General features: G+C 38.9%; 1 pseudogene; it reads left to right on the top strand.

Moving 5' to 3' along the window:
* Nucleotides 1–10,598: 10,598 nt before the first annotated feature.
* LOC148776765 (olfactory receptor 11G2-like) lies at nt 10,599–11,585 on the top strand (annotated as a pseudogene).
* Nucleotides 11,586–19,919: the final 8,334 nt, after the last annotated feature.

Below are 19,919 nucleotides of genomic sequence, written 5' to 3'. Positions count from 1 at the left end.
TCAGGGGATCTTCCCACCCCGGGGATTGAATCTGCATCTCCTACATTGTCAGATGGATTCTTTACTGTTGAGCTTCCAGGGAAGCCCCCATGAATCCAGTGCCTTCTGTTATGTAAATTTGATCCTATCTTATCCAAATCCTGTAGTCACCTTCCAAAATACTACTATCCCTAGAATTCCCTGATGCTGTGGGAATTTCACTGTTCTGTGAATGCTTCTAAGTGTATAAACAGAGAACAAGACTCAAATGATTTCTTAAATTTAAGATTGATAAAAGTCAGTGTATAGAGAAAAAGAGTATGAACAACAGGAGGTATAAAAAGGTTTTCAGAGTCAGAAAGAGGTGTAAGGGAGGAGACTGGAGATCTGAGAAACTTACATCATTGCGTATCAGGATCTATGCAGTTTCAAAGAAAAAACATTTTACCCTGCTCTTCATTCCACCAGCCCCTTCTTCATAGTCTCAGGCTAGCAAAATGAGAACTCCTCAGATGACCATCAAAGTTGCCCTGTCTGTGCCCTAATGGTGTTCTTATGAGTCAAGCCCTAACTGAGGGCTGGCTGTAAGGACTGGAGAGATCTCCTCTCCCTTGGGCTTTGTCTGTATCTGAAGCTTTTATGGTCCTTATGCCACCATTCAGCCTAATGAGCCCTGGGATTCCCTGGGCTGCTGTTTGAGTTGTCTGTATGTCAGTTCTTGCTGGAAAGCTGACCAGGGCTCTGAAGGTTCTGAAACAGTCAGACCTTATTGTACAACACAGCCGTCCCATTTACCTACTTCGTGTTGATTAATTTGACACTATGTGTACTCCCAGTTTTCCATATGTCAGTCTGTTATCTGAGTAAAACAATTCTCAGTGGTTTCCCAACCATGCTTCCTATGGTGGGTTAGCTGAATGATAAGTGCCACATTACCATAGGAAGCTGTACAAGCAGGAGCACTTCCTTCAGGGTGTTACAGAGCCTTAATACAACACAAGTCTCTTGATGATACTTCAAGCATCTTCTCTAACTGGTGCCTATGTATGGATCTTACCCAGAAAACAAAGATGCTATCTTTAGTAACTGACTGTGTTGCCGTCAAAGTAAAATTTTTTATGTTATAAAACATAATTCTGATATGGCTGATTCATGTTGAGGTTTGACAGAAAACAACAAAATTCTGTAAAGCAATTATCCTTCAATAAAAAAGAAATAAAAAAACATAATTCTGAAATGGATGATGAACACATGTCAAAATTGTATTTAATTCTTTAATGAGGGATGGTAGGATGACAAAGCCAATTCAAAAAACAATATAAATAATGACTTTATATAATTACAGTATAAAAAAGAACACTGAAGTAAAATTTCTAAGGTATATCAGTTCAGTTCAGTTCAGTCACTCAGTCGTGTCCGACTCTTTGCGACCCCATGAATCACAGCACACCAGGCCTCCCTGTCCATCACCAACTCTCGGAGTTCACTCAAACTCATGTACATCGAGTCGGTGATGCCATCCAGCCATCTCATTCTCTGTCGTCCCCGTCTCCTCCCACCCCCAATCCCTCCCAGCATCAGACTCTTTTCTAGTGAGTCTAAACCAGTTAATGCCCTAAAGGAAAACATAACCTTAACATTTGGGACTTCTCCCCCACACTAACAAGAAAATTAACACAGTTTAGCAGTTTTCTATTATATCTGACTATATAATTGTACACATCTGAAATCCCATAAATAGCAAATACTAGGTTAAAATTACATCCTTCTAGAGTTAGACGAGCCTTAAGTAGGCTTGTTAAATAACATTTTAACATGGCATTAAAAGGTCACACTTATACTTAGATTTCACTTTAGGATAAGAATAAGAAATAAAGCACACCAACAGGATAATATCAGACATGTCTCTTTTGCAGAAGTTCTCATGGCAGACAGGTTTTTAGATTTTTTTTTTTCCCTCCCACTGAAAAGTGACAGTTCAAGGGAAAAGATGAGATACACGCAGGTGAGAGTAGGACCCACACCGAGTTAGATTACTCAGGCATTGTAAAGGTCAATACTGCCCATCCAACTGCATCAGCAGAGCTTCCAGGGTCCCTGAAAGAAACATACCCGGTCATTAGAGTCAGTGCTCTCCAGAATGCCCAGATCTTTGGCTTCTCATCGGCCTCATCTATGGCTTCTTAATAGGCCATTCATTATCTTCTTACTCGAGATAAAAATTTCCAAATCAGTTTTATCCTGAGAATTACTTCCCATTAACATAGTTGACATTCCACCATTTTTAGGTTTTCAATGAACAGAGATAGAAAATTAACCCAAAATAATATTTATTTAGAAAAAATTATTGCAGTTACTTTGAACTAAAGTGAATAACAAGCTTCTAAATCTTTCTGTTTCATCTCAAGTTTTATGTTTTATCATTTTTAGTTTATATATATCCGGCATAAGGAGATCAGTCCTGGGTGTTCATTGGAAGGACTGATGCTAAAGCTGAAACTCCAATACTTTGGCCACCTGATGCGAAGAGCTGACTCATTGGAAAAGACCCTGATGCTGGGAAAGAGTGAGGGCAGGAGGAGAAAGGGACGACAGAGGATGAGATGGTTGGATGGCATATCGGCTCAATGGACATGGGTTTGGGAGGACTCCAGGAGTTGGTGATGGACAGAGAGGCCTGGCGTGCTGCAGTTCATGGGGTTGCAAAGAGTTGGACACGACTGAGCAACTGAACTGAACTGAATTAGCCATTTATGTTTTCAAACAAATTATTCTTCTTTGCTCTTAATAAGTAAAAACATATCTATTATCTTGCACATACATTCGTATTTCCTTGCCACCTATGTATCTAGTAGAGTCTCAACCAGCTATATTACTTACACTTGTCAACAAAACGATACTTGAGGATTTTTGTCATACACAAACATCTCAGCAGATTAGGAATAAACACACATTTCATGAATTCCTATAGTCACAAAAATTCCTTTTTGTTTCTTAAAGAGGTGAAAATAAAAATGTGCCGTAACATGGTTTCAGAGTAGCTAAACACCCTATCAAACTGTTATCAAATAGCCATTCTATAATATATATAATGCATAAAAATAGAAAAATCAGAACTGAGCATGCTTCTTACTCCAATTCTAGGGAACTGTATACAGGGAACGTTGCCTTGGTAATAAGTAGATGGGAAGAAAAAAAAGCCCTTGAGAAGCTGGGGTAACAGAGAGGCCCTCACGAATGTGGCAGCCTTAGTTTACATATCAGGAATCTCAGACTTTGCTTTCATTTAAGGATATCCTTAACAAACAGTGTCCTCTGGTGCCTGACAGCCACAAGCCCAAACTCTGGGTGAGGAAGGTATTTTCCTCCTCTGTCTCACAGGATCCACACTAACATCTTTTTCAAGGACAACGAGCAGACAAAGCCAAAGATAACTGTATTACTTAAAAAAAATTTTTTTTAGTTGTAATACTTTTGTACTGCTACAGTAATGCAACAAACTACCACCAACTCAGTGGCTTAAACAAATAAATTTATTATCTTTACAATTCTATAGGTCAGAAGTCTAACAATGTCTTGCTGTGCTAAAAATCAGTGTTGGCAGGGCTATAGTCCTTTCTGGAGGCTTTGGCAAGAATCTTCAAAGCCTGCAACACTAAATCAAGCCTTGTCTCACACCTACCATCTTTCTGGTTCCTGAAACCAGGAAAGGTTCAATGCTTTTAAGGACACAAGGATACACCTTGAATGGGGCCACCTAGAAACTGAAAGTTTTCCCAGCTGAAACTCCTTATCTTAGTACATCAAAGTCCATTTCACCAGGTGAAGTAGCAGATTCACAGGTTTGGTAGTCTGAGGATTAGGCCTCTGATATCTTTGGCGCTGTTATTTTTCTTACCACAATATACAGTATAACAAAGTGTCACAAACTACAGCCAACAAAAAACTCAGACAGCAGAGACAGACTCCCAGACTTCAGACACTGGGCTTATCACACGTGGTTTATAAAAGAACTCTCAGATATAGATGGTTTAAAAATTATGTCTAAAGAAGTGAAACACAAAGTTTGGATATTTATTAGAGTTAGGAAGGGTACACCTCACATGTTTTTCCACACTGCTTTTATTTAACGTGTCTTTGTTTAACACCGATCCTCCATGGATGTTGCTCCAGCTGATGCGGTTCTGATTTGGCAGTTTCCCTCACAGGATATTCAAGATATAATTCCACATCCGGTTTCCACTGTAGATATTGAGAAATCAACTCTCTGCATAAGTCCTACTTCTGGAGACGTAATCAAACAATTTTTCCCTCTTGTTCCTTTTCAAGTAATATTTTTGTCTTTAGTTTTCTGTTGCTTACATATAACTCATATAAGCATGAGTTATATTCTTATTTATACTATTTGTAATGTGTTAGGCTTGCTCTTTGAGACTGTAGATTTTTGTGCTTGACCAAATCCATAAAATTTTTCAAACATTTTGTCTTTAAATATTTGCTTCTGTCTGCTTCTCTCATCTTTCTCAGTTGTCAAACTAATATTGGACTTCCACTTTAACTTCTCTTTCATTTTTCCCTTTTTTATCTATTCAGAATGCATTACTTATTCTTCTGATGTAGTCTCAAGTTAATATATTTTTTTTAACTGCTCTCCAATCTGCTGTTAAACTAGACCATTAAATTTCTTCTTTTAAATTTCTGGATGGTCATTAACTTTTCTCCAAAGAATATTTCCCCATCCATTAATCAACATGTTGACACATCTACCTGAAGCTAGTGGGTAAAGATGTTAAATGACAGAGAAGTTTAAATCAATCGCCATGATAGAATGCAAGAAGGTCTCCGTCCCCTTTCAAGGAAAAGTTATTAGGAAAGCAGATGTCTAGCCTTTTAAAAAATATGTTGACATTCTTTTTTGGCTTGTTTATTTAGCAGCTTGGCTTGAGGGATCTTAGTTCCCTGACCAGGAATTGAACACATGCTCTCAGCAGTGAAAGCGGAGAGAGCTAACCCCCGGGGCTTCAGGGAATTTCCCTTTGTTAATTTTCTTATCTTTTTCTGCCTTTTTAGGACTGAAAGAGGTGGAAGTTTAAAAAAAAAAAAATGCTGAGCCTTAGCTTTTATGGAGAAGAGAAAACGATGTCTGTGTGTGCTCAGTCGCTCAGTCGTTTCCACCCCATGAACTGTAACCCTCCAGGCTCCTCCATCCATGGGATTTCTCAGCCAAGAATACTGGAGTGGGTTGCCATTTCCTGCTGCAAGTGATCTTCCTGACCCAGGGATCAAACCCACATCTCCTGCACTGGCAGGTGAATTCTTTACCATTGAGCCTTAGCTTTTAGGGAGAAGAGAAAAAGATGCCTTCTGGTTGCTAAACCCAATGCTAGGGAACAGTGGCTTCCCCCAGCAGCAAGAAGAGGGACTGTGTCAGCTAAAATGACCCTAAATATCATAGAAAACAAATCTACATGTCAAGTGTTTCTGTCCACTAAACAGAAGATACGTCCAATGAATTCCCAATTTGTGAAATAGAATAGATATCTTTGCACACTTGATACTAATGAAAATATTTGCGTCACAGTGGAAAACCTCCCACCACAATGCACATGCAGTTTGAAACTCTGGTCTTATTTCATCACAACGCAGAAAGAGTTTTCCTGGGGACAGGGTAAAAACCAAGAGTCGGCAACCTATGGCGTGCCCGGCACAGAAGGAATTAAGATGGAACCGACCCGACAAAACCGTTCAGGAGGGAGCGTGCGTCTCGGTCACGTTCACGCTCCCTTGGGTCCTCCATTCCTAGTCATACACATGCTGTAGTTCTGCCACCTCAGACTGGCTCTGGGTGCTCACGGCTCCCCACCTTGCACTATAATGACCTATAAACACTTTAAACTTATAATACTTTTTGCTCAACCTTTCACTGCCACATAGAAATAGACACTAATAGACTGATTATATCGATCTGTGTTACTACAGCTGACTCCAGAGATCCTCTAACAGGTCATTCAAGGAATGTGTCCAGTGGTTGGGACTTCACATTCTCACTGCAAAGGGCTTGGGTACAGTCTCTGGTTGAGGAACTAAAACCACACACGGTGCACAGCATGACCGAAGTTACTTTTTTAAATTAAGGTATAAAAAAATGGTCATTCACAACTGAATTTTCTGTTTCCTTCTGTCTTTTTCCACGACTGTATGTACTGCCTCACCTTGATTTACAAGCAAAACTACAAAAATAAGTGTTTTGTGGTTTATCCAGGAATAATACAGAAAATATTCCCGTTATATTTTTTAGTGAAAAATTTAATTTTGTAAAGGTTATTTCAACCTAAATGAAATGTGATTTTTGTTTAAAGAAATAAATGGTCATTCAGAGAGTGACTCTGAAAATATATGTAGGTAACACCTCAGGGAAGATATTTTTGGAATAGCATTATTGGGCCTATTATATTGATCAAAAAAGATAATTATATTTTCTACACAAAAAAAATTAGAATAATATTGGGGATAATTTCAAGAATCTTAACAGAAACCTCATCATACTATGATGTGTGCTAAGTTGCTTCAGTCGTGTTCAACTCTGTGAATCTATGGACTATAGCCTGCCAGGCTTCTCTGTCCATGGGATTCTCCAGGCAAGAATGCTGGAATGGGTTGCCATGCCCTCCTCCAGGAAATCTTCCTGACCCAGGGATCAAACCCATGTCTCTTAAATTTCCTTCATTGGCAGGCGGGTTCTTTGCCACTAGCTCCACTGGGAAGGCCTCATACTATGATAGTACAGAGCTAATACAGTTAGACCGCTGATTCTGAAGGAAACAAAAGATAAACCATAATGGCACCACTAGAAAGATCTCATATTCCTTAAGTTTTTTCCTTTTTTTTCCTCACAAGAAAAACATTTTCAATTTTCTACATTTCTCTGGTGATCGATTATATGGCTGTCACCTTTCCCTAGAGGAACCGTGGTCTTACAGAATAAAAAGATATTTCATAATTAACTTTGAGTTCAGAAGACACAACCATATGCTCAGTTCACACAACTACTTATTCTTCCTAGTTGCTCTCTAAAAGGTATTTAATCACAGATGGCAAAGGCAGATACTGGCCTGAGAGACTAGCCTTCCCAAAGGACAACTTTTCAAAATATACAAAGAACCAAATCTTTGGAAATACTGATCAAAAATAGAGAATAAGATGCTCTCCAGAACTCCATTTTTTAAATTTGTTTTTAATTAGAGAACTGTTGCTTTACAATGTTGTGTTGGTTCAGAACTCCATTTTTTTAGATTAAAAACTTTACGTAGATGGTACTTGAATCCTTTCTTCCAAATTAGAAACTAGAAACCACTCCCAAAGTCTAACCTTCATCATCCTCCAGACATCTCCCCTGATGAGAATCTTGGCAGTCACTGCCAAGTTAATTGTACAAAAGGAGGTTTGTTTTTCAGTGAAAGTCCTGGGAATCACACTTTTGAGATAGGAGCTAAGAAGCAAGAACACAGCTGACTCAGTTCCTCCTGAGCATAGCTCGCAGGTATGCAGAAATCACATCATGTCCCTATCTTTTCTTTTCTCCTCAAGAAATAATCCTAAATTTGTTTCTTGGTGGTGGTGGTATTCTTGATAAAAGATCTGAAGGCCAAAAATCCAAATAGCTTCAATTCCCAGGCAAATCTGTGGCGTTTGGCATTAAAGGAAGTAAGTATAGATGAATCCTTTTGCTAGCTTTTTCACAACTCTAAGTAACAGTATGCTCTCTTTTGAAAGCAGGAAAAGAGTTGAGTTATGACTAGCAATTCATAGGAGATGATGTCAAATAGGATTAAAAGTATTGCTTCCCTGGTTCCACTTATAGGAGCTGTATCTACATATCCTTACATTGTTTCAGAGAGACAAAACCGACGACAAACTACAATAATTACCATCCACTTGGAAGTCCAGGTAGGTTAAGGAATTAGGAAAAGCAAATCAGTTTGGGAATGTTTCACAAATTCTTTTTAAAACCTAAAAGAATACTAACTCTGTTTTGTTTTTGCTCATGTGTATATATAATTGTCTATCTACTGAGTAATCAAGTCTTGGGAAATCATAACAATGGTTTTATCTGATAAAATAGATTCCATGATATCACTGCATTTAGAAAGAAGAGAAAGAGACACAGATCCTGGCCAAACCAGGGCTAATGACTGTCAGGGAGACATTCAAAGTTCTTCTGAAGGAAGTGTCAGACATCAGTGTGGTTCATACCAATACCAGAGTGTCCCTCAGGAATAATAAAGTATTTCTTTCCCTTAAGTAAGGAAACCAAATTAAACTATTTTAGGTCTTTCTTTTTCCAAGGTTGCTATATGTTTTCTTCAGTATATTGATCATCAGAAACCAGATCATTAAATGTTTTGAAAAATCATCAGCTCAATCTAGATCAGAATACCAGCCCCAGTTTCTTCTTAAATACAATGCCAAGTCAATCTGTCTCACTGGCTGCTGCTTCCTCCCATTATATTTCCCCATTTCCAAGGTCTTCATGGAGTCTTTTTCTTCTTCAGAGAAATTTGATTGAAAGAATCAACTGCCTTCAGATAACCGTAAGAAGAGAAAAAAGCAGAGTTAGTCAAAGGAAATGTGGGTTAAAAAAACACAGCATTACTGAGTAATTTAGTTTAGAGTGGAAAGAGTATCAGGGCTGCATCTACCCACCCAAGGACCTTGGCCATGTATTTCCACACAGCCTGCATTTCCGGAGTGTGACATCAGTCGATAATGAGTGTACTTGGCTGCACAGGACATCCAGCCTTCTTGGAAGTCCATCTGGACAGCCCCTGATGTTGTTCCCAAGCGTCTTCTCAGTACGTTTTTACGTCCTCTGAATACTCTCATGGTCATGGTGAAGCCCTTTCCTTTTTCTCTGCGGACAAATAAGAGAAAGGAGGGACTTCAGTAAGATCCAAGGGGACCAGTGCACATGCATTTGTGAGGTAGCTGGGTCAAATTTGGACCTCACTTGGGTGACCAGCTATCCCTGCTTCCCTGGGGCTGAGGGTTCCCTGAGTTACAAGACTTTCAGGGTTGAAATGAGTCCAGTCCCAGGCGAATTGGCACATTTGGTTTCTCTAGTCTCATACCACATTGATCCATCATCTCTTTTTGCCATATCCTTGCACGCATCTGTCCCCCACTTTCTTTTTCAAGGTCCAATGGTATGGTTCTTTCCCTGCATATGTGAAATGATTAAGGCTTCCAAGTGGAAAGTTATCTGAATTAAAATTCAATTGGGGGGGGCAGAAATAATGATTTTCATTTAATAAGCAATTACAATGTACATATTGCCTAAAAAATTATGTGAAAGTTGCTCAGTCATGTCCAGCTCTTTGTGACCCCAGTCCATGGTATTCTCCAGGCCAGAATACTGGAGCCTTTCCATTCTCCAGGGGATCATCCTAACCCAGGGATTGAACACAGGTCTCCCGCATTGCTGGCAGATTCTTTACCAGCTATGTAGTAGATACCAAAAAAAGATCAAAGATGATTAACACTTGGCCTCTGTCTTCAGAGGTTTACAGTCTAGTAGGTATATTAAGACATGCAAAATAAAAAAAAATGATGCAAAGTATAAACTGAAAATTCTTTAGTGTAGAAAAATGCTGTAGCTTTTAGAGTGTTTTCTCATTCCTTCTGGAAAACATTTTAGAATGTTGTTTCAACCTTTAAAAAATAGCAATTCATTTCTTTAATGTTGATTCAGGAAATATGTTAGCATGCCTATGAAGTGAACTGAACTGTGCTCGGAATTCATAATATGGAGATGAAAAATACATCTTTGCCTTCCTGAAGCTCAGACTGGCAAAGAGATAGAAAAGTGACCAGTTACAAGAAGGCATAGTATAAATTTACATACACATATGTCAGATGCTATGGCAAAAACAAAGAATTACTGTATGATGGTGAAGTCCAGTAATATTTCATGAAGGTGGCAATCAGTAAACGGTGTAGATTTCAAGTACAAGTTATTCAATCAAAGAAAAAAAAAGTAAATAAACAGTAAAAACATGGAGAAAGAGAAAGGAAGGGATCCAGAAGGGATAGGCAAGAAAGAAGAAAGGAAGGAAAGACGGAGGGTGGAGGGAGGGTGAAGGGAAGAAAGGGAGGGGAGAAAGCGAGGGAGGCAGAAAGGAAGGTGTGTGGGGTGCTACTTGTGTGCATGCTAAGTTCCTTCAGTTGTGTCCGACTCTTTTCTACCCTATGGACAGCAGTCTGCCAGGCTCCTCTGTCCATGGGATTCTCCAGGCAAAATTACCTTCCTTCAGGGGATCATCCCTACCAAGGGATCAACCCCTGTCTCTCACGTCTTCTGCATTGGCAGGCAGGTTCTTTACCTCTAGCGCCACCTGCGGGAAACCCAGAAGGAGGAGCAACAGCTATCTTAGGTGGGAAGAATAGCATGTCACTTGACAAAAATGTGATTATTCTTTTCTTATCTGGGACATAGGACTCAAGAGGTGAAGTTAAATAAGTAGATGAAGATCAGATTGTGAAGGGCCTTGTATGTTATGCTCAGTTGTTTGTATTTGGCTTCACAATAATAATGTTTCATTGCAGCACAGCTTACAGACTAAATGAACATCTCCGAATCAGCATCCCATTCTGAATCAGTGCGTGAATTCATCCTTCTGGGTTTTCCCTGCAGCAGGGAGATTCAGGTCATTCTGTTTATGTTCTTCTCCATCATCTACCTCCTGACTCTCATAGGAAATGGATCCATTATCTGTGCTGTGTGCTGGGACCAGCATCTCCACACCCCCATGTACATCCTGCTGGGGAATTTTGCATTCCTGGAGATCTGGTGTGTCAACTCCACTGTTCCAAACACACTGATCGACTTCCTCTCAGAGAACAAGGCCATCTCTTTCACTGGTTGCTTCCTTCAATTATATTTTTTCTTTTCCATAGGCTCCACTGAGTGCTTCTTTCTCTCAGCAATGTCGTTTGATCGATACTTTGCTATCTGCCATCCTCTGCATTATGCCACAATTATGACTGGCAGACGTTGTTTCAACCTAGTGATTGCTTGTTGGGTGTGTGGCTTTCTCTGGTATCTGGTGCCTGTTATTCTTATTTCCCAGCTGCCTATCTGTGGTCCTAATGCAATTGATCACTTTGTATGTGACTCAGGCCCACTGCTGACCCTCTCATGTGTTCCTGCTCCCATGTCCAAGCTCACCAGCTATACTCTAAGCTCCCTCATCGTCCTCCTTAGCTTCCTTTTCATTCTCATCTCCTATGCCCTGGTTCTACTTGCTGTTCTTCGATAGTCCTCGGCATCCAGTAGACAGAAGGCCTTTTCCACCTGTGGGTCCCATTTGGCTGTGGTGTTGCTATTCTACGGGACCATTTTGGTGATGCATGTGAGCCCTGGATCCAGCCGCTCCACCTTGTTGCCAAAGATCATGACCTTGTTCTATGCCATGCTGACTCCACTCTTCAACCCTTTGATTTACAGTCTCACGAATAAGGATATGAAAAAAGCTCTCTGGAAAGTTCTGGGAAAGTTTAAAATTTCTTTAAAAGTCTTTGGCAGCAGGCGCAGGAGGAATGTGGGATAATCTGGTTTAGTATGATGTGGATAAAATGGCCATCCTTGAACTCTCACACATGTGTACCATCATCCACTCAGTAAATAGAAACTGAATGCCTCCTCCATGTTAGACACTGCACTCGGCACTGTATTGTGAGCATAATTATGAAGATAAAGCAGACACGATCTCTTCCTCAAATTGCATCCTAATGGTGCAGACAAGTAAGAAAATAATTAACATTAAATGCAATAAATATTCTAACCAATATATGTACAATATATGAGACACAAGGAAAAAGCAACTAATTTTGCGCAGGGTTGTGGGCAGCCAGGATTAGTGTTAGGGAAAACTTCAGTCAACATCATATCAGACACATATATTTTGTGATGAAGTTGGGGAAACCTTGTGTTCTGTTTAACTTCTAGCTAGATTTCTTTTTTTTCTCTTTTTATTAATATTTTCAAAATTTTCATAAAAAATAGTTGACTCACAGTGTTGTGTTAGTTTCAGGCGTACAGCAAAGTGAAACAGTTATACATATACATATATCCACTCTTTTTTTTTATTCTTTTCCTATATAGGCTATTACAGAGTAGAGTTCCCTATGCTATACAGCATGTTTTTATATATAGTAGTGTGTATATGTCAGTCCCAATCTCCCAATTTATCCCTCCCCACCCCCACCCCCCGCTTATCTCCTGGAAACCATGTTTGCTTTCTACATTTGTGACTCTACTTCTGTTTCATAAATAAGTTCATTTTTACCCTTGTTTTTTTAGATTCCACATATAAGCAATATCATATGAAATTTGTTTTTCTGTATCCAACTTACTTTACTCAATATGACAATCTCTATGTCCATACATGTTACTGAAAATGGCATTGTTTGATCTTTTTTATGGCTGACTGATATTCCATTATGTATAGTACTACATCTTCTTTATCTTGTCCCCTGTTGATGGACATTTATGATTGCTTCCATGTCTTGGCTATTATAAATAGTGCTGCAATGAACATTGGGGTGCATGTATCTTTTCAGTTTATGATTTCCTCCAGGTATATGCCAGAAGTGGGATTTTTGCATCATATGGTAGTTCTGTTTTTAGTTTTTGCAAATGAAACAACTGACAAGGGATTAATCTCCAAAATATACAAACAGTTTATGCATGTCAACATGAAAAAAAAACCCAATAAAAAATGGGCAGAATATGTATAGAGACATTTCTCCAAAGAAGGCATGCAGATTGCTATAAAGTACATGAAAAGATGCTCAGTATCACTAATTATTACAGAACTACAAATCAAAACTACAAGATGGTGTCATCTCACACAACTCAGAATGGCTATCATCAGAAAATCTACAAGCAATAAATGCTGGAGAGGGTGTGGAGAAAAGGGAACCCTCCTACACAGTTGGCAGGAATGTAAACTGATACAGCCACCATGGACAACAGTATGGATGTTCCTTAAAAAGCTAGAAATAGATTTCTTTTTCAATCTTACTATGATGTCTTTGAAAGGATATGAGACTTAAAATCAAAAGATCTTGGTAGGAACTCAATTCTTCCATTAATCAACTGTGAATTTGGTAGGTAACTTCATTTCAACTAAAATTAAAATGGTAATTGCCACCCCCAGAGAACAATTAGTGTGGTGTTTTAATAAATCATGAGTCCAAAAGTTCCTAAAACAGTACATAGAAAGTACATAATAAATACTAATTAAATTTGAATGTTAATGAATTCTTTGTTCTCATGTTCTTTATTGGAATCAAAATCTCAGCTCCTCCATGAAAGTCACCTCCTATAACTTTTGGCAAAGCCCTTCTACAACGGCTCTCCTTCTCAACTTTCCCTGAGACATAAACTAAATTATGTTTTCTCGATTTATAGCCAAAATACCATGCGTTTAATTTTGGTTTGGGAGTGTGTGTGTGTGTGTGTGTGTGTGTGTGTGTGTGTTTACAGTGTTCTAGAGAATTAAGTCTTTGAAACTGGGACTTGTTTACCCCCGGGATACATGAAGACTTTCCAAAAGGCACACAAGCATGCATAGTTCAATTTCTGGATCCTCAACTTACATATGCACATTTTCCTAAAGCTGCTGTGCCTAAGAACACATCTCTTATTGAAGTTTCACATGGACTTATTTCACACATCCTCTTTCACAATTGCTTTTCTCCCACTTCGGATATAAAGACTGCCATTCACCAGTTCTGACCTCAATATTTTGCATAGTTGGGACACTGAACAAATAATTTGAAATAATGATCACTCTACTGTGAAAGTGAGTGGATCTAACAGATAATACATCCTTTTGTAACAAATGGTTTACAATTTTTTCTTTCCAACAACTAAAAAAGGGTGTCTTGTTTTGGGTTGTCATAAAAGAACCTGAGACAAAGACTTGGGTGCAAGTAGTTTATTATTAATAGAAGGTGGTTTCAGGCAGTAGGAATGAGGAAGGAGAAGAAGCTACTCTGACCAATGAAAATCTGATTCCACTAGAACCTCTGAGAATGGTCCGTGTGAATGGCACAGGTCTAAGATATTTATTGACTAACCATGGTTGCACAGGGAGATATTGACTACTCATGTTTCCTAAAACACATTGACTGATGCACCAAATGAGCCACTATGTCTTCAGAAAAGGCCCTGGGAAGAAAGCAGGAAGACTCCTGGATAGGGCTTGAGATGGGAGGCATGCCATAAGACTAATTCTGAGCTCCCAAGGGACTGCCCACCACCTCTGAAACTAAAATCAGAGGTAGGTCAGGAAGCTCACAAATATTCACTACACAGGCTACTTAACTATCATGATAGCAGGTTACAAATAATTTGCAGTTAACAGGCAATATGTGGTAATGGTCAGAACCAAACTTTTTCAAATTCTGTCTCCACTGACTGAATGACTTCGTATATGCCTCCATTAACTCATATTTAAATAAGCAATAATGATAGAGCTTTCTTCCTAGTGCCACTGTGAGGATGAAATGAATCAATCTGCTTATCAGAGAGTCTAGCAAAGAGTAAACCCTAAAATATCTCCATCATTATAATACTTCATGCTTTAGTTCACAGGGAATTTGCTCTCATTACAAGTTCTAATTTGGAAGTTAATTTTCTATCCCAAATTCCCCATTACTATAATGTAGCTGAAAACGTGGGCAGTATAATAAAGAGTTAACAAGTCAAAACATTGTATACAAGGATTAGAGAGAAATGAAGAGTATATCAATAACACAGATGTTGCTGAATCACAAAGCAGAGATGTTACTGTGTTGAAGAACAAGATGGTTTTCTTAGTAATATGACTGACAGAGACATGACATGAGTTATGAGCAAATGAACATGCAGACCCTGAATCACCAGTTTTAAACACCGATGTCCTTGTATAAGAGAACATGAGACACGCAGAATTACAGACTGCAGTTTCCTGCACTCCTCACCCCGCTTCCTCTCTTCTCATGCCCTCTCTCTCTCTCTCTCTCCACATACTCTGTTCTGCTTCTTAGGGATCACAGACCTCTCTGACTTTTGATAGGAAAGGAATCTGCCTTCAAATCGGGCAGTTCCTGAAAATACTCTTCTCCACTGTACAGATATCATTCAATATCATGTAATGTTTCTGTTGCTGCATGACAGAAATCTGGCAACCCAGTGTTCTATCTTATAATATAAATGCTCTCACATTTCAGAACAAAACAATTTGTTAGTTGTGAAGCAGGATTGCTTCCACTGCTAAATCTGAAAATACTGTCAGCCCTCTGTGTCTGGTGCCCTGGGGGTAGAGAATCTGCAGTATCAAAGACCTGACTATACTGTGCCATTTTTATGTAAGGGACTTGACATTCCCTGGCTTTTTACCTTAGGGGATCCTGGAAACCATCCCCCCATAGATATGGAGGGATGGCTATACTCCTTTTCTTTGGAATCTTTATAACCTTTAAGCTATAACCTGAATGTTTGTGTCCCTCTGAAATTCAAATGTTGAAATCCACACCCCCAGTGTGATGGTATGCTATTAGGATTTGGGGCCTTTAGGTGAATCGGTTGAGAGTGGAGCCATCATAAATGGGATTAGTACCCTTTGAAAAAAGACCCCAGAGAGCTCCTTCATCCCTCCCACCATGTAAGGTTACAGTGTTAACAAGGCTGTCTAAACAAGAAGCACGCTTTCACCAGATACTCTAACTGCTGACGCCTTGATCTTGGATTTCCCAGCCTCCAGATGTGTGAGAAATAACATTCTGTTAATATGGCACATATAGTTTATAGTATTTCCGCTGAAGCAGCACAAACAGAAAAGACACTTCGGGAAGCAGTCTTTCTGCACCGTGGTCTTTCAGAGACATTCCTTTAGGGGAGCATTTTGTTAATCTGATCGGTCTCTACTCTGCCTCTTCCTCTTTAATTCTCTGGCTTAACCAAAGCATTTTCCTTACCCTAAGTAAGGCTTTCTTCCCACCCGCCACTGCCCTCTTTTTCCTCTCTCTTATCAACTTCAAAGATACACATCACAGCCTAACAACCCGTGTACCCAAACACAGTTCCTATTTAGAATGCCCTCATCATTCAGTTTGAATTCTACTTGTCTTGTAAGTCAGTGCCTTTAACTGAAGTGAAAGAACCCAATTCATTGCAGCTAAGATTAACAGTTTCATAAAATTTAAAAAAAAAACTAGAAAATGAAATATAAAAACACAAATATAGCTCACTTTTATATTATTAGATTCAACACATCACAAACTAGTCAACTATGAAAGTTTCTAAATGCTTCATCTTAGTATCTGAATTTATCACAGACAGCTAACAATTTGAGGACTATGCTAATCCTTTAACTGCACTTGGAGTAGGACTGTTCTATGTCACATTTCAAATCATTTCTTGAATGAATTTTCTAAGAAGTCTCTCATAATGATTTTAACCTATATAGAGCTTTCCCTCGGAGGAGGCAATGGCACCCCATTCCAGTACTCTTGCCTGGAAAATCCCATGGATGGAGGAGCCTGGTAGGCTGCAGTCCATGGGGTTGCTAAGAGTTAGACACAGCTGAAGCGACTTAGCAGCAGCAACAGCATCAGAGCTCTCCCTGGCTGAATCTCCTTAATATCTGTAGATGTAGAATAATATTGCAATGCACCTTGAATTTTTTTTTTTTTTTTTACTTTGTTCAAGTTCAGTTCAGTTCAGTTGCTCAGTCATGTCTGACTCTTCGCAACCCCATGGACTGCAGCATGCCAGGTTTCCCTGTCCATCACCAACTCCCAGAGTTTACTCAAACTCATAGCCATTGAGTCAGTGATGCCATCCAACCATCTCATCCTCTGTCATCCCCTTCTCCTGGCTTCAATCTTGCCCCACATCAGGGTCTTTTCAAATGAGTCAGTTCTTTGCATCAGGTGGTCAAAATATTGGAGTTTCATCTTCAGCATCAGTCCTTCCAATGAATATTCAGGACTGATTTCCTTTAGGATGGACTGGTTGGATCTCCTTGCAGTCCAAGGGACTCTCAAGAGTCTTCTCCAACACCACAGTTCAAAAGCAACAATTCTTCGGCGCTCAATTTTCTTTATAGTCCAACTCTCACATCCATACATGACTACTTGAAAAACCATAGCCTTGACTAGACAGACCTTTGTTTGCAAAGTAATGTCTCTGCTTTTTAATATGCTGTCTAGGTTGGTCAAAACTTTCCTTCCAAGGAATAAGTGTCTTTAATGTCATGGGTGCAGTCACCATCTGCAGTGATTTTGGAGCCCCTCAAAATAAATTCAGCCACTGTTTCCACTGTTTCTCCATCTATTTGCCAAGAAATGATGGGACCGGATGCCATGATCTTTGTTTTCTGAATGTTGATCTTTAAGCCAACTTTTTTACTCTCCTCTTTCACTTTCATCAAGAGGCTCTTTAGTTCTTCTTCACTTTCTGCCATAACTTTGGGTCAAAGATGCTGATTTTACAAATAACAAAACTCGTATAGCCAAAAAAATGCCATTTAATCAAATATTTCATGAGGGCCAATAAATGCAATGTATTTTTATCTGTTTGCTAGTTCAAAGCTGAACAATAATAGTTGTCTGCCTCCAGACACTTTATAACCTGGGAAGGGAGAAAAAATAAGTGTATAACTAAGGACAACACAAAGAAGTTTCTGATGAGTATCATAAGAAAAATGCAAATACAGTTAAATAAAATTTCAGAGATGGAAAATGTGCTCCATTAGGGGAATAAGGAGAAGTATTATGGGAAAATGTCATCTGAACTAGAGATTGAAGGATAGATGGGGTTTTGCAGGTACAGAGGGAGGTAATGAGGATTTCCAATAAGCAAAATGACCACAAAGATGCAAATATGAGAAACTGAAAGGTACTCACAGAATGAAATGTTATTCAATTTATCTGAAAGAGGGAGTAGGAAAAGGTAAGATGAGAAAGGCATTTGAAGTCTATTTGTGGAGAACTGGGGAAATTTTGCATAAGGAAACCAGTGGTGGTTTTTAAGCAGACAAATAACAAGATCAAAGCAATATTTTAAGAGTTTCTAAGGACTGAAGTAGTATCACTAAAAGGTAATAAAAGTCTAAGTAATCTTTTTCCCCTTTAGTCTCTCAGTTTGAAAGTGTTAGTTGCTCAGTTCTGTCTGGCTCTTTGTGACACTATGAACTATAGCCCTCCAGGTTCCTTTGTGCATGGGATTTCCCAAGCAAGAATGCTGATGTGAGTAGCCATTTCCTTCTCCAGGGTATCTTCCAGATCCAGGGATTGAAGCCGGATCTCCTGCATTGCAGGTAGATTCTTTTCTGTCTGAACCACCATGGAATGACACTTTTAGTGTGAGCAATTTACGTTTAAATATTTCCACTCCAGTATTCTTGCCTGGAAAATCCTATGCACAGAGGATTCTGGCAGGCTGTGGTCCATGGGGTCGCAAAGAGTCTGACACGACTTAGTGACTGAGCACATGTGCATGCATAAGCAGCTTGTGGTTCACAGGCCAACGTTCCAAGGCATATATTCCTTATGTCCTCAATTATTTTATGCTCCATGATACGAGTTTTCTTTCACACCTGGGTGTTTTAGTATACTAGGTAAACCCTAAATGGCTTAAGGTAAAAATTGAAGGGTAAAAAATATTGATGTCTCATACTAATCAGGAAGTCACGTGTGCCTCTGAAGTATTTCAGTCAACGAACTTAAATACTTCTCTCATATCTCAAGAAAACAATGCCGTAAGCTATTTCCAAAGTCTCCAAATTTTTATCCTCAGTGTCCTGCAGTTTCTTCACCTCAACATTTGCCTCTTTGGGTTCTCTGCCCATCACTTCCTTATCCTCCAAAATATGCCCAATGATCTTTGAAATGTTCCTATAAGAATCTTTTGTGACACATTGTATCTTATTTCTCCTCAAACTGTGTCTTCTGGAAACTTTTGTTTTTTCTTTTTTAAATTTTTTATTGCAGGCTAATTTTGGAATCCATATTTCAGATGGGCAAGTGATTTGTAAACAATAGGGCCTCAGAGTAATAGTCACTGCTCTTTACTGATTCCTCAGAGAATATGCATTAGTTTAACTTTTAATGAACCATTGGCTTGGAGGAGAACTTCCATAATGCTACAGAGGACAAATCCCAGAAGAACCTGTGGCAAAGAAAGTGCAATCTTAATTTTTGTGCAGCAATAAATGCTTTATCCATCTGAAGACAAGAAGATATCATTATTTAGACAGGTCCCTAGAGATTCAATCTATATCAAAACCACAACACCTTTATCTTTTGAGCACAGCAGAGAGTCCTGACACCTCTTTGTCAGTCCCTTTAACTATGATTTCTTCATGTTGATTTATTAATGTTTCTTATTTGGAGCAGTTTTGAAAAGATTCATATTACTAAACGAAGGAATTTTAATTCCTTTCACCACATCATTATAGAAGACTTCGCAGAGCACTGGTGTGGAGAATAGGTGGGGGAAAAAATTCCTTCTAAAAATTGTGTGTTTGTGTCCATAATATAAACCCTCACAACTTTTAGGACTCACATCCCTGCATATTGCCACACACAAAATATTTCAGGGAATTCATATCCTTGTCATAGTTTTATGAGAATATAGGATGAAGGAAGTTTACTTGTGACCAAGAAAGCATTTGATTTCTCTCATAGAGTGGAAATTGTTTACTTTAAGTGAGTATATAAAGAATCAGTTCAGTCACTCAGTAATGTCTGACTCTTTGTGACCCTGTCGTCAAAATTATAAAGAAACTTAATCCCAAAATTTTGTGGAAAAAAAATACTTAAAAATTTAAAGTCTCATACCTAGGTTTATTTTACAAACTTCCATCTAGGTGAAAGATTAAGCAAAAACT

Source organism: Moschus berezovskii, chromosome 9 (genome assembly GCF_049115385.1).
Source record: "Moschus berezovskii isolate FMDL1 chromosome 9, NW_MosBer_1.0, whole genome shotgun sequence".
In the NCBI taxonomy this organism is placed as follows: Eukaryota; Metazoa; Chordata; class Mammalia; order Artiodactyla; family Moschidae; genus Moschus; species Moschus berezovskii.
The sequence above is the reverse complement of the archived record's forward strand: the minus strand, read 5'-3'. Positions and strand labels throughout refer to the sequence as shown.